Source organism: Oncorhynchus mykiss, chromosome 23 (assembly GCF_057628025.1).
Source record: "Oncorhynchus mykiss isolate SJ-2025 chromosome 23, ASM5762802v1, whole genome shotgun sequence".
Taxonomy (NCBI): Eukaryota; Metazoa; Chordata; class Actinopteri; order Salmoniformes; family Salmonidae; genus Oncorhynchus; species Oncorhynchus mykiss.
Window position 1 is genome coordinate 4,191,789 of NC_143044.1, and position 13,140 is coordinate 4,204,928.

Sequence of the window (13,140 nt, forward strand, 5' to 3'; positions counted from 1 at the left end):
AATGATGTTCAGGGCACAGCTGGGGGCTGACGGGGTCTATAGCAAGCGGCAACTGTGAGAGACTTGTTTCTGGAAAGGTGGATTTTTAAAAGTAGAAGCTCGAATTGTTTGGGCACAGACCTGGATTGTATGACAGAACTCTGCAGGCTATCTATGCTGTAGATTGCAACTCCGCCCCCTTTGGCAGTTATATCTTGTCGGAAAGTGTTCTAGTTAGGTTTGGAAATTTCAGGATTTTTGGTGGCCTTCCTAAGCCAGGATTCAGACAAGGCTAAGACATCCGGGTTGGCGGAGTGAATAAAGCAGTGAATAAAACAAACTTAGGGAGGAGGCTTCTAATGTTAACATGCATGAAACCAATGCTTTTACGGTTACAGAAGTCAACAAATGAGAGCGCCTGGGGAATGTTCCAGAGGACAGAGGAGGAGTAGGATAAGAGTACGGCTAAAGGCTAAAAGAACTGGACGTCTAGTGCGTTCGGAACAGAGAGTAAAAGGAGCAGATTTCTGGGTGCGGAAGAATAGATTGAAGGCATAATGTACAGACAAGGGCATAGAGTGACGATGAGAGAGGTTTTGTCTCTATAGGCACCATTTAAGCCAGGTGAGGTCTCCACATGTGTGGGGGGTGGAACAAAAGGGCTAGCTAAGGCATATTGAGCAGGCCTGGAGGCTCTACAGGGAAATAGACAAAAATCACTAACCAAAACAGCAATAGACAAGGCATACTGACATTAGGGAGAGGCATGTGTAGCCGAGTGATCATAGGTTCCAGTGGGTAGCTAGGCGAGCTGGAGGCATGGCGATTCAGACAGCTAGCAGGCAAGGGCTAGCAGGCTAGCTGATGGGCCTCAGGGAGATGTCGCAACGGGAGAGCCTGTTGAAACCCCCTCGGACGGTTAGAGGTATTGAAGCCCAGGAATTGTCTGATGGATCTCTTCGGCTAGCCGGGAGATGGGCCTAGCTTGTGGCTAGCTCCATGCTAACTGGTGCTTGCTTCGGGACAGAAACCCCATCAGACGGTTACGTCGGCAGACCAGTCGTGATGGATCGGTGGGGCTCCATGTCGGCAGCAAAGGGTGCAGGGCAATTGGCAAAAGAGGTAATTGAGCCCAGGAATTGTGTGATGGATCTCTTCGGCTACCCGGGAGATGGACCTAGCTCGAGGTTAGCTCCAGGCTAACTGGTGCTTGCTTCGGGACAGAGATGTTAGCCAGGAATAGCCATTCGGATATCAGCTAGCTAGCTGTGATGATCCAGAGTAAGGTTCAGAGCTTGCGGTAGGAATCCAGAGATGTGGTAGATAAAAAGCAGTCCAACATGCTCTGGCTTGATATCGCACTGTGCAGACTGGCAGGAATTGATCTGGCTGAGGCTGGCAGATGTCTGAGTTAATGGTGATGACCGCTAGCAGTGGCTAACTGACTACTAGCTAGTAGCTAGTTAGCTGGCTAGCTTCTGAATGTGGTTCTGGTTCTACAGTATAAAAAATAGAAGATCCACACCACATTGGGTGAGGCGGGTTGCAGGAGAGTATGTTCAGTCCGTAGATGGAAATTGAGATTAAAAATATAAAAAATATATACAAAATGTGTACAAAGAAAAACGATATATACATGAGTGTACTGATACACCATCCAAAGTTTAATTTAAACTTCACCATGCACAAAGAGATATCGTTTTTTTGACCATACTGTCACGCCCTGGCCATAGAGAGGCTTTTATTCTCTATTTTGGTTAGGCCAGGGTGTGACTAGGGTGGGCATTCTAGTTTCTTTATTTCTATGTTTTCTATTTCTGTGTGTTTGGCCGGGTGTGGTTCTCAATCAGAGGCAGCTGTCTATCGTTGTCTCTGATTGAGAATCATACTTAGGCAGCTTTGTCCCACCTGTGTTTTGTGGGTAGTTGTTTTCTGTTTTGTGTTTGCACCAGACAGAACTGTTTTGTTCCACATTGTTATTTTGTTTCAGTGTTCAGTTTGAATAAATAATCATAAACATGTACCACGCTGCGCTTTGGTCCTCTTCTTCAGACAAGCGTTACACATACCAATAAGGTGCCCTTCTTTGTGAGGCATTGGAAAACCTCCCTGGTCTTTATTGTTGAATCTGTGTTAGTAATTCACTACGCGACTGAAAGACCATGCAGGTAATTGTATGTGTGACTAGGTTATCATTCAAATAATGTTAAACACTATTATTGCCCACAGAGTATGTCCATGCAGATTATTATGTGACGTTTGGGACATTTTTACTCCAGAAATTATTTAGGCTTGCCATAACAAAGCAGCCGAATACCTACTGACTCAAGACATTTCAGCTTTTCATTTTTTATCAAAAAATATTATACTATATCATGTAAATTGGTGGAAAGGAGGGCTTGAGAGGAGGAGATGTGCAATTCTGCATCCTTCTTCTAACACTATGTAATGTATTCCATTGAAACCTTTCATAGGCATTCAAATGCCTGGCCTTCACTTCAGTCTCTTGAGAGGCCAGCATTGTTCACGCTTCTTTGGCCATGTGATTGCAAGTGAATTACAAATTACAGCAGGCCCCACAAACCCATTCAACACGGCGGTGACGGCGCTGTCCTGACATCCTGTGATGAAAAGTTGACACAGGCACATTCGTGTCTGAAAAGAATATGCTAGTACCTTTATCTCGCAACACACTTACACTCAGCAGGCCATGGTCTGTAATCAGCATCCCATACTTAGTGCCTTCAGAAAGTATTCACACCACTTTACTGTTTCCACATTTTGTTGTGTTACAGCCTGAATTTAAAATTGATTGAATTGAGATTTTGTGTCACTGGCCTACACACAAAACCCAATAATATCAGTGGAATTGTGTTTTTAGACATTTAGACAAATTAACCCTTCAGACCCCAATGGAATTTGAGAATGCTGCAATAGATTACTGATCATTTTCAAGATAAGCAAATTTTCTCACACATTTCAAACAGACATAGCTCAAAAACAAAGAACAACTGACAATGACAAGTTAACTTGGACATGACGCCACATTCATGTCAATAGGAATAACACTTATTGTGTCTTCCATTGTCACGGATAGCCCGGTACTGATGCTCATTCTGTTCACCAGTTCCGGAGGTCTACGTCACAGGCTTTCTAGGCTTCACTGAACGGGATTCATTATCATCAACCCCGGACTGTCTTGTCTGAATACACACACCTGGTTCCCATTTCCTCTGATTAGTTTGTTATATTTGTGCCCTCTGTTCCGCCTGTCTGTCGGTTATGGTTCCCATGTCCGTTGGTCGTGTGAGTACCTACGCCTTGGCACAGCTGTTATGCTGCGTGCTATATATATATATTGTGTATTACGGGTATTGTCCCGTGTCGTTCAATGAGGTTAACCCTCACTCTTTTGTTTGGGTACAGCCCAGTGTTTTTGTATACGTGTTTGTTTTGGGCGTATTAAAAACCCCTATTGTGTATTCCTGCGCCTGTCTCCAAAATCCTTTGTACCAGCGTGATATCCATTGTGTAAAGATACTCACTATCAAAAAACAATTAACACTCATTAAAACTAGAGTATTTAGAATGTAGTAAATTTGACCAAATTACTCACTATATTATACTTAAATATTTAAACAATCATCCAAAATGCACGTAAGGATGGTGACAGGTGTGCGTAATAATGAGCAGCCTGGTGACCTCGAGCGTCGGAGAGGGAGTATACGTGACAGCATCCTGTTACCATCCTTGAGATGTTTCTACAACTTGATTGGAATCCACCTGTGGTAAATTGAATTGATTGGACATGATTTAGAAAGGCACACATCTGTTTAAATAAGGTCCCACAGTTGACAGTGCATGTCAGAACAAAAACCAAGCCATGACATTGAAGGAATTGTCCATAGAGCTCTGAGACAGGATTGTGTCGAGGCACAGATCTGGGGAAGGGTACCAACATTTTTATGGTAGAATGGCCAGACAGAAGCCATTTCTCAGTAAAAGGCACATGACAGCCCACTTGGAGTTTGCCAAAAGGTACCTAAAAACTCTCAGACCACGAGAAACAAGATTCTCTGGTCTGATGAAACCAAGATTGAACTCTTTGGCCTGAATGGCAAGCATCTGGAGGAAACCTGGCACCATCCCTATGGTGAAACATGATGATTGCAGCCACATGCTCTGGGGATGTTTTTCAGCAGCAGGAACTGGGAGACTAGTCAGGATTGAGGCAGAGATGAACGGAGCAAAGTACAGAGAGATCCTTGATGAAAACCTGCTCCAGAGCGCTCAGAACTTTAACTCTACCTACATGTACATATTGCCTCAATTACCTCGACTAACCGGTGCCCTCACACTTTCACTCTGTAACAGTACCCCCGTATATAGCTTCACTGTTGTTATTTTACCGGTGCTCTTTAATTATTATAATTTTTTTTTTTTTTTACTTCACACTTCTTTTTCTTAAAACAGACTAAATTTGCTTTTCTTTCAAAAACAAGGACATTTCTAAGTGATCACAAACTTTTGAACTGTGGTGTATTTGGAAAGCTGACAGCTTGAGAGGATCTGCAGAGGAGAATGGGAGAAACACCCCAAACACAGGTGTGCCAAGCTTTTAGCGTCAAACCCAGGAAGAACTCGATGCTGTAATTGCTGCCAAAGGTGCGTCAACAAAGTACTGAGGGTCAGAATACTTATGTAAATGTACTATTTCAGTTCTTTATTTTTTATAAATTAGCAAAAATGTCTAAAACCTGTTTTTGCTTTGTCATTATGGGGTATTGTGTGTAGATTGATGAGGGGATTTATTTTTAAATCCATTTTAGAATAAGGCTGTAAACTAACAAAATGTGGAAAAAGTCAAGGGGTCTCAATACTTTCCAAAGGCACTGTATATCTATTGGCTGGTGGTTATGTTTAAATAACTCTTGTGGTAAACACGGAAAACACACTCAGTCTTTCAATAGATGAAATCCAAGAGCCCTGAATCCACCATGGACCACTGATTCTGTCCTTACATGAGGAGACTTCGACCTCCACAAAACATCCCCCCTTTATCCTCAAATCACTGGCTTGTGCATACACTGGCTGTGCCTGATATGGCAAAACAAGGGAATAACTGGGTTAAATCTAATGGTATAAACAATACCCAATGACAGAAATAAATTGTCTGGTATTTTACTCTTTGGTTATCAGTCATTGACCTTCATTGGAAATCTTAATATTAGATTTTGAGTACTAGGCTGTATCACAATAAATTGGAATGCATAAAGGAGTAGGAAGGAAAAATGTTATGCATCTATCAAGGCTCAAGGCGAGACCCAAATGCAGACACAGGAGGCTGATGATTGGAGTCTTACAATGTGTATTAATCCAAAGCAGTAGGCAAGAGAATGGTCGTGGATAGGCAATAAGGTCAAAACCAGATCAGAGTCCAGGAGGTACAGAGTGGCAGAATGGTCAGGCAGGCGGCTATAAAGTCCAGAAACGAGTTAATTTACAAAATGTATATGTTCCAAATTCTTGCTAGGTGGCTAGTGTCAGAACAGAAAGTCTTGTAATTTCTGTTCTATGTTCTAATACTGTTATTGCATCAAATGGATGTTTTATGCAACAATAGTTTTTTTTAGAACACTCATCTGCGTGTGGACTGAAAGTGGACCTCTGGGAGATTTAACACTGACAGTGGATTTACGATGGAATGGTTATAATACAACATTCAATTCCATGATTAGTGTCTGTGTGTCTATCTGTCGTTAACCGGGAGAACCAATCTCCAGTTTCTTTAAAGAAAGGATTTAGTATTCTAGGTTGCATTAGTATTTTTGTACAAACAAGCAGTAAACGAACTAGAGACAGATATATGGCGCCATTTATATCTTGAGATCTGTTGCATGAGAGCAAAATGTGTCTTTGTATAAATTCTCTCATCTGTGATTTGTCATGAATATTCAGGATGGATTTTGCTATAAAATGCTGTGGCTTAGTCCTGCTGGTTGGGAAGCTCCATTACTGCAGTAATTAAATAATAAAGTTTACTTATTTTGAAGAAATGTAAAAGTCTCTCCTTTTGATTACAATATTTCCAAGACACTAGGTGGCTGTTTGCTAGCTGGCTAACGTTAGCTAGCCTAGGGGTTAGGGGTTAAGGTTAGGGCAAATGTTAGCTAAAAGGGTTAAGGTTAGGCTTAGGGGAAGTGTTATCTAACATGCTAAATAGTTGCAAAGTAGCTCAAATGTAGTAAGTAGTTGAAAAGTTGCTAAAATGCTAAAGTTATCCGTGACGAGATTCGAACTCGCAATCTTTTAGGTTGCTAGACGTTCACGTTATACGTGAAGAGTGCACGACAGAACCTTTTCCCCCTCAGGAGACTGAAAAGATTTGGCATGGGGCCCCAGATCCTCAAACGGTTCTACAGCTACACCATTGAGAGCATCCTGACCGGTTGCATCACCGCCTGGTATGGCAACTGCTCGGCATCTGACCGTAAGGCGCTACAGAGGGTAGTGCAAACGGCCCAGTACATCAATGGGGCCAAGCTTCCTGCCATCCAGGACCTATATAATAGGCGGTGTCAGAGGAAAGCCCATAAAATTGTCAGAGACTCCAGTCACCCAAGTTATAGAGTGTTTTCTCTGCTATCGCACGGCAAGCTTTACCGGAGCGCCAAGTCTAGGACCAAAAGGCTCCTCAACAGCTTCTACCCCCAAGCCATTAGACTGCTGAACAATTCATAATATTGCAACCGGACAATTTACCCCCCCTTACATTTACTATGTTATGTCTAGTCTATGAGAACAGGCTGAGCAATCATCACCCATAAAAACATTCAAAGGTGTATAATTTTTTTATATGAATCTACAAGAACAAATAGGAATAGCTGATAGGCCTAGTGCATCATTGCATATGAAAGAACAGTGAAGACATTTTTTATTTTTACCTTTATTTAATTAGGCAAGTTAAGAACAAATTCATATTTACAAAGACAGCCTACCACGGCCAAACTCGGACGACGCTGTGTCAATTGTGCACCGCCCTATGGGACTCCCAATCACGGCTTGTTGTGATACAGCCTGGAATCAAACCAGGGTCTGTGCCTTAGACCACTGCGCCACTCGGGAGCCCCACAGCTAAAAAATCTTGTTTATGGACAATACAATTATCCTGCCTAGACTAGCCCACAACACCACAATGCAATGAATAATTGCATTAGAGTACAACATCCTAGCATATTCTAGACTGCATTGAAAATGACATTTGAATAATGGCGCAAAAGCCCTGTGATTTGAATGTTTCAATTGATTTGGATCAGTTGTGGTTCTACTCAACAGTATATAAGGTCTTGAAAGATACAGTAGCAGGCCAGTATGGCTGTATTTTTACTTCTGATACTGAATGCGCTGTCTGTTGAAGATCATTCTCCCAAGTCATCCTATAATAATGTGGCCACATATTCTCCAGGCAGGCCCAGTTATTCGGGAAAGTTTAATACAAGCTCTGCCTCCTCTCCAATCCGAGCAGCTATTCCTTGTGCACCTATAACTTAACTCTTCAATATAGCCTAAATATGTATAATTTACCTTTTAAAATGTATTACCTTTTATATGTGGCATACACAACCAATCACAATGATTTCATCTGATTAGGCTACTTGAAAAAATCTCCTGTAGGCATGTTCATCCAAAATATAATTCCAGCGTCCTCAAAATGGCTTGACATTAACTATGGTTCCATCCAACCTTTTAATGTGAGTAAAGTAGCTCACATGTCTGGTAAAAAAAATGTCACCACATCATGGGAAAGCATGCAGTTTATTAGGCTACAGATTAAGTAAGTTATGATGAACTTCACAGGGTGGTGAAATTGCACAGTGATGAGGTTGATGATCCTTTCAACAAATATCTAGGGTCTTATTCTTGCTCACAAGATGATCGATGCTTGGTTGCCCTTTGACAAATAAAAATAACCTCACAATTTTTTTCCATAATAATCTCATCATGTAGTAGGCCATACCTGCACTGTATCTGCAAGCTGTTACTTAGATGGCACGTGCCAATACCAGAGTGGGCACATTCGCTATACCTACGTCAATGCCAGAGTTGAACATGCGATTTAATTCTACTTTAATTTTAAAGCGTAGATTTTTTTTATTCAGTACATTTAACCTCAAAATGTATCTGTGTGTGCACTACATATTTACGCACAGACTTTTATCTGAAACAAGTCAATTGGATGGAAACAGCTCTGATGGGAAAATGCTCCAGGGTTTCCCTTGCCCGGTAATTACCGGGATTTGGCCGATAAAAAAATAAAAGCCAATTTAAATAAAATTGTAGCAGGCCAAATTGTCCAGGAGAGGCTATCTATAATAGCCTACACCCTGGATTCGTGCTTCAGCATCATACTCTCATGCGTTGCACACACATGCGCCTGCTACGGAGGAGAGCGAGAGCAGCAAAGGAGCCTTGGCCTAGGCCACTGTTTATTGTGAAGATGGGGGCCTTTTCCATTGCAGTAAAACATACGTTAGAGGAACAAGAGTATGCCTATAGTGAAAAGCCTACAAGGGGAATTTAATATAAATTGTAATATTGTAGTGGACTAAGATGAGAAGAATGCAGGCTACTGTGCAACTCCCTATTTAAGCAGGATGACATTTTGGAACTAAAATATATTTATAATAATTTGTTTTATCAATAGTATTATCATTGTGTGTCTGTCATGCACGTGATTGAGGACCCAAAAGCGGTTTAACAAAAACAGAGTTCTTTAATGTCGAAACACAGGTAAGACATAGATCCTCTTCAAATGGATATGATGGCAAAATAAACAACCCGCAGAGAGGGCGACAAATGAAACAAAGTCCTTCTGAATATCACAGAAGAGTTCCCCTTCTAGCAGCAGAGGAGAATAGCTGGGTTAGAGTCCTCTTCTAGCAGCAGAGGGGATTAGCTGGGTTGTAGAGGACAGAGGTACCTGATCACACGTAGCCTCAGATGAACAGGCAGATTCCGACAGGACAGGACAAGGTTGAAGCAAACAAGACGATAGTTTGGTTCTGGCATGAGAAACTCAAACGAGAATCTGACAAAGACAGAAGCAGGAACAGAGAGAGAAATAGAGACCCAATCAGAGGGAAAAAGGGAACAGGTGGGAAAATGGTGAACGAGGTAGTTAGAGAAGACAAGGAACAGCTGGGGGAAGGAGGGGAAGAGAAGGCAACCCAATACGACCAGCAGAGGGAGACAGGGTGAAGAGAAAGAACAGGAACAAGACACAACATGACAATACATGACAGTGTCATTGTTATTATTGTAATCAGGCATATTGTACATCTTACTGTAGAAATTATTGTTGAAAAAAAGTATAGGTTGGAACTGTTGTTAAAATACAATAAATCATTTTTATTCTGAACTGGAATAAACTGATTGATCACATCACACAGATGTAGACCAGAAAACACACTTTTGACTGGTGACTGGTTGAAGTTTTCAACAAGCAGGGTTATTCTGGGCTCAGTTTGTGAAAGTGCAACCCTGAGGTCATGCTCAGCATTGAGTCTGTTTCTTTACTTGTTTCTTAAGAATGCTTTCGGAAAGTACTCAGACCCCTTGACTTTTTCCACATTTTGTTACGAAACAGACTCATTCTAAAATGAAATAAATAAATACAAATCCTCAGCAATCTACACACAATACCGCCCAATGACAAATCGGAAAAATATGTTTTTTAAGTTTTTGCCAATTTATAAAAAATAAAAAATAAAACTTATTTTCAATAAGTATTCAAACCCTTTGCTATGAGACTCAAAATTGAGCTCAGATGCATCCTGTTTCCATTGATCATCCTTCAGATAATTCTACAACTTAAATGGACTCTACCTGTGGTAAATTCAACTGATTGGACATGATTTGGAAAGGCCGTGGGAATTGTCCGTAGAGCTCAGAGACAGGATTGTGTCGAGGCACAAGGTACCAAAAGATGTCTGCAGCATTGAAGGTCCCCAAGAACATAATGGCCTCCATCATTCTTAAATGGAAGAAGTTTGGAACGACCAAGACTCTTCCTAGAGCTGGCCGCCTGGCCAAACGGGAGAGAAGGGCCTTGGTCAGGGAGGTAACCAAGAACCTTATGTTAATGCATGCTCTTCAACCGATCGCTGCCCGCACCTGCCCGCCCGTCAAGCATCGCTACTCTGGACGGTTCTGACTTAGAATATGTGGACAACTACAAATACCTAGGTGTCTGGTTAGACTGTAAATTCTCCTTCCAGACTCACATCAAACATCTCCAATCCAAAATTAAATCTAGAATTGGCTTCCTATTTTGCAACAAAGCATCCTTAACTCATGCTGCCAAACATACCCTCGTAAAACTGACCATCCTACCAATCCTCTACTTCGGCGATGTCATTTACAAAATAGCCTCCGACACGCTACTCAACAAATTGGATGCAGTCTATCACAGCGCCATCCGTTTTGTCACCAACGCCCCCTATACTGCCCACCACTGCGACCTGTACGCTCTCGTTGGTTGGCCCTCGCTTCATACTCGTCGCCAAACCCACTGGCTCTAGGTCATCTACAAGACGCTGCAAGGTAAAGGTCTGCCTTATCTCAGCTCGCTGGTCACCATAGCAGCACCCACCCGTAGCGCGTGCTCCAGCAGGTATATCTGGTCACCCCCAAAGCCAATTTCTCATTTGGCCGCCTCTCCTTCCAGTTCTCTGCTGCCAATGACTGGAATAAACTACAAAAATCACTGAAACTGGAGACACTTACCTCCCCCACTAGCTTTAAGCACCAGCTGTCAGAGCAGCTCACAGATCACTGCAGCTGTACAAAGCCCATCTGTAAATAGCCCAAACAACTGCCTCATCCCCTACTGTATTTATTTATTTATCTTGCTCCTTTGCACCCCAGTATTTCTAATTTGCACATTCATCTACTGCACATCTACCATTCCAGTGTTTAATTGCTATATTGTATTTACTTCGCCTACATGGCCTATTTATTGCCTTACCTCCCTTATCTCACCTCATTTGCACACATTGTATATAGACTTGTTTTTCTACTGTATTATTGACTGTATGTTTGTTTTACTCCATGTGTAACTCTGTGTTGTTGTATGTGTCAAACTGCTTTGCTGTATCTTGGCCAGGTCGCAGTTGTAAATAAGAACTTGTTCTCAAATTGCCTACCTGGTTAAATAAAGGTGAAAAAAAAAAAAAAAAAAAAAAAAAAAAAAAATGTTATATTTCACTTTACATTTCTTATAATTTAGCAACCTCAACTGGGGCAAAAGCTAGCCTTCCAACAGGTCAACGACCCTAAGCACACAGCCAAGACAACACCAGAGTGGCTTTGGGACAAGTCTCTGAATGCCCTTGAGTGGCCAAGCCAGAACCCGATGTAACATCTTTGGAGATACCTGAAAATTGCTGTGCAGCAACACTCCCCATCCAACCTGACAGAGTTTGAGAGGATTTGCAGAGAAGAATGGTAGTACTCAGTAAGACTCGAGGCTGTAATCACTGCCAAAGCTGCTTCAACAAAGTGCTGAGTAAAGGGTCTGAATACTTATGTAAATGTGATATTTATGTTTATATTTTTATAAATTAGCAACAAATTCTGAACCTGTTTTTTGCTTTGACATTATTGGTTATTGTGTGTAGATTGATGGGGGGAAAAGGCTGTAACCTATTTCATTTGTCAGTTTTGAGAGACTCATTACTAAGCAATTCCCTGCACAAAACACATTGCTGGCGCTCCTCGTTATTTCTCAACGTGTGTATTAAACCAAGACAGAAAAACTCGTCGCTGTATTTGCGTTTCATGACAATTGAGCTCAGTCAGAACTTGTTGCTAGTTTGAGTCCATTCGATGACAGCGGTGAGTGATGACGAATGGGAATGACAAACCAGTGGCTGACAGCGCATAATAGGTTGATGAACAACAGCACTGCAGCGTGTGGGTCGCGGAGTGATCTTAAAGAAAACTGCCGGAAAAAGATCCGATAATCTTCCACCCACTCGCGCAGCTGCCAAATTGAGCAGTCACCGACCAACCATTAAAATATACGCGCGACCCATACTTTGAAAGGCTGATATAGACTACTGCTCATTACGCACCAAAAAAAAACCATAACAGCCCATAGATGTAGCTATGTTAAAAAAATATTACGTGACCACCGAAAGCGAGATGGAGATCTGTACATTAGAAGTGCATTCAGTCCTTATATTACGGTAGCATATGCTGCAGCAAAAGTAGGGACCACAATGGAATTAACACCCCGATTTTATTGTGCAATCCCGGTCACTTTTACAATTATTTGTGTATACAAACTCAGCAAAAAAAAGAAACATCCCTTTCTTTCAAAGATAATTCGTAAAAATCCAAATAACTTAACAGATCTTCACTGTAAAGAGTTTAAACACTGTTTCCCATGCTTGTTCAATAAACCATGAACAATTAATGAACATGCACCTGTGGAACGGTGATTAAGACACTAACAGCTTACAGATGGTAGGCAATTAAGGTCACTGTTATGAAAACTTAAGACACTAAAGAGGCCTTTCTACTGACTGAAAAACATTAAAAGAAATATGCCCAGGGTCCCTGCTCACCTGGGTGAACGTGCCTTAGGCATGCTGCAAGGAGGCATGAGGACTACAGATGTGGCCAGGGCAATAAATTGCAATGTCTGTACTGTGAGACGTCTAAGACAGCGAGACAGGGAGACAGGATGGACAGCTGATCGTCCACGCAGTGGCAGACCATGGGTAACAACACCTGCACAGGATCGGTACATCCAAACATCACACCTGCGGGACAGGTACAGGATGGCAACAACAACTGCCTGAGTTACACCAGGAATGCACAATCCCTCCATCAGTGCTCAGACTGTCCGCAATAGGCTGAGAGAGGCTGGACTGAGGGTTTGTAGGCTTACGGCAGGTCCTCACCAGACATAACTTGCAACAACGTCGCCTATGGGTTTTGTGTCACCAGGGGTGATGGTCGGATTCACGTTTATCGTCGAAGGAATGAGCGTTACACTGGGGTCTGTACTCTAGAGCGGGATCGATTTGGAGGTGAAGGGTCCGTCATGGTCTGGGGCGATGTGTCACAGCATCATTGGACTGAGCTTGTTGTCAT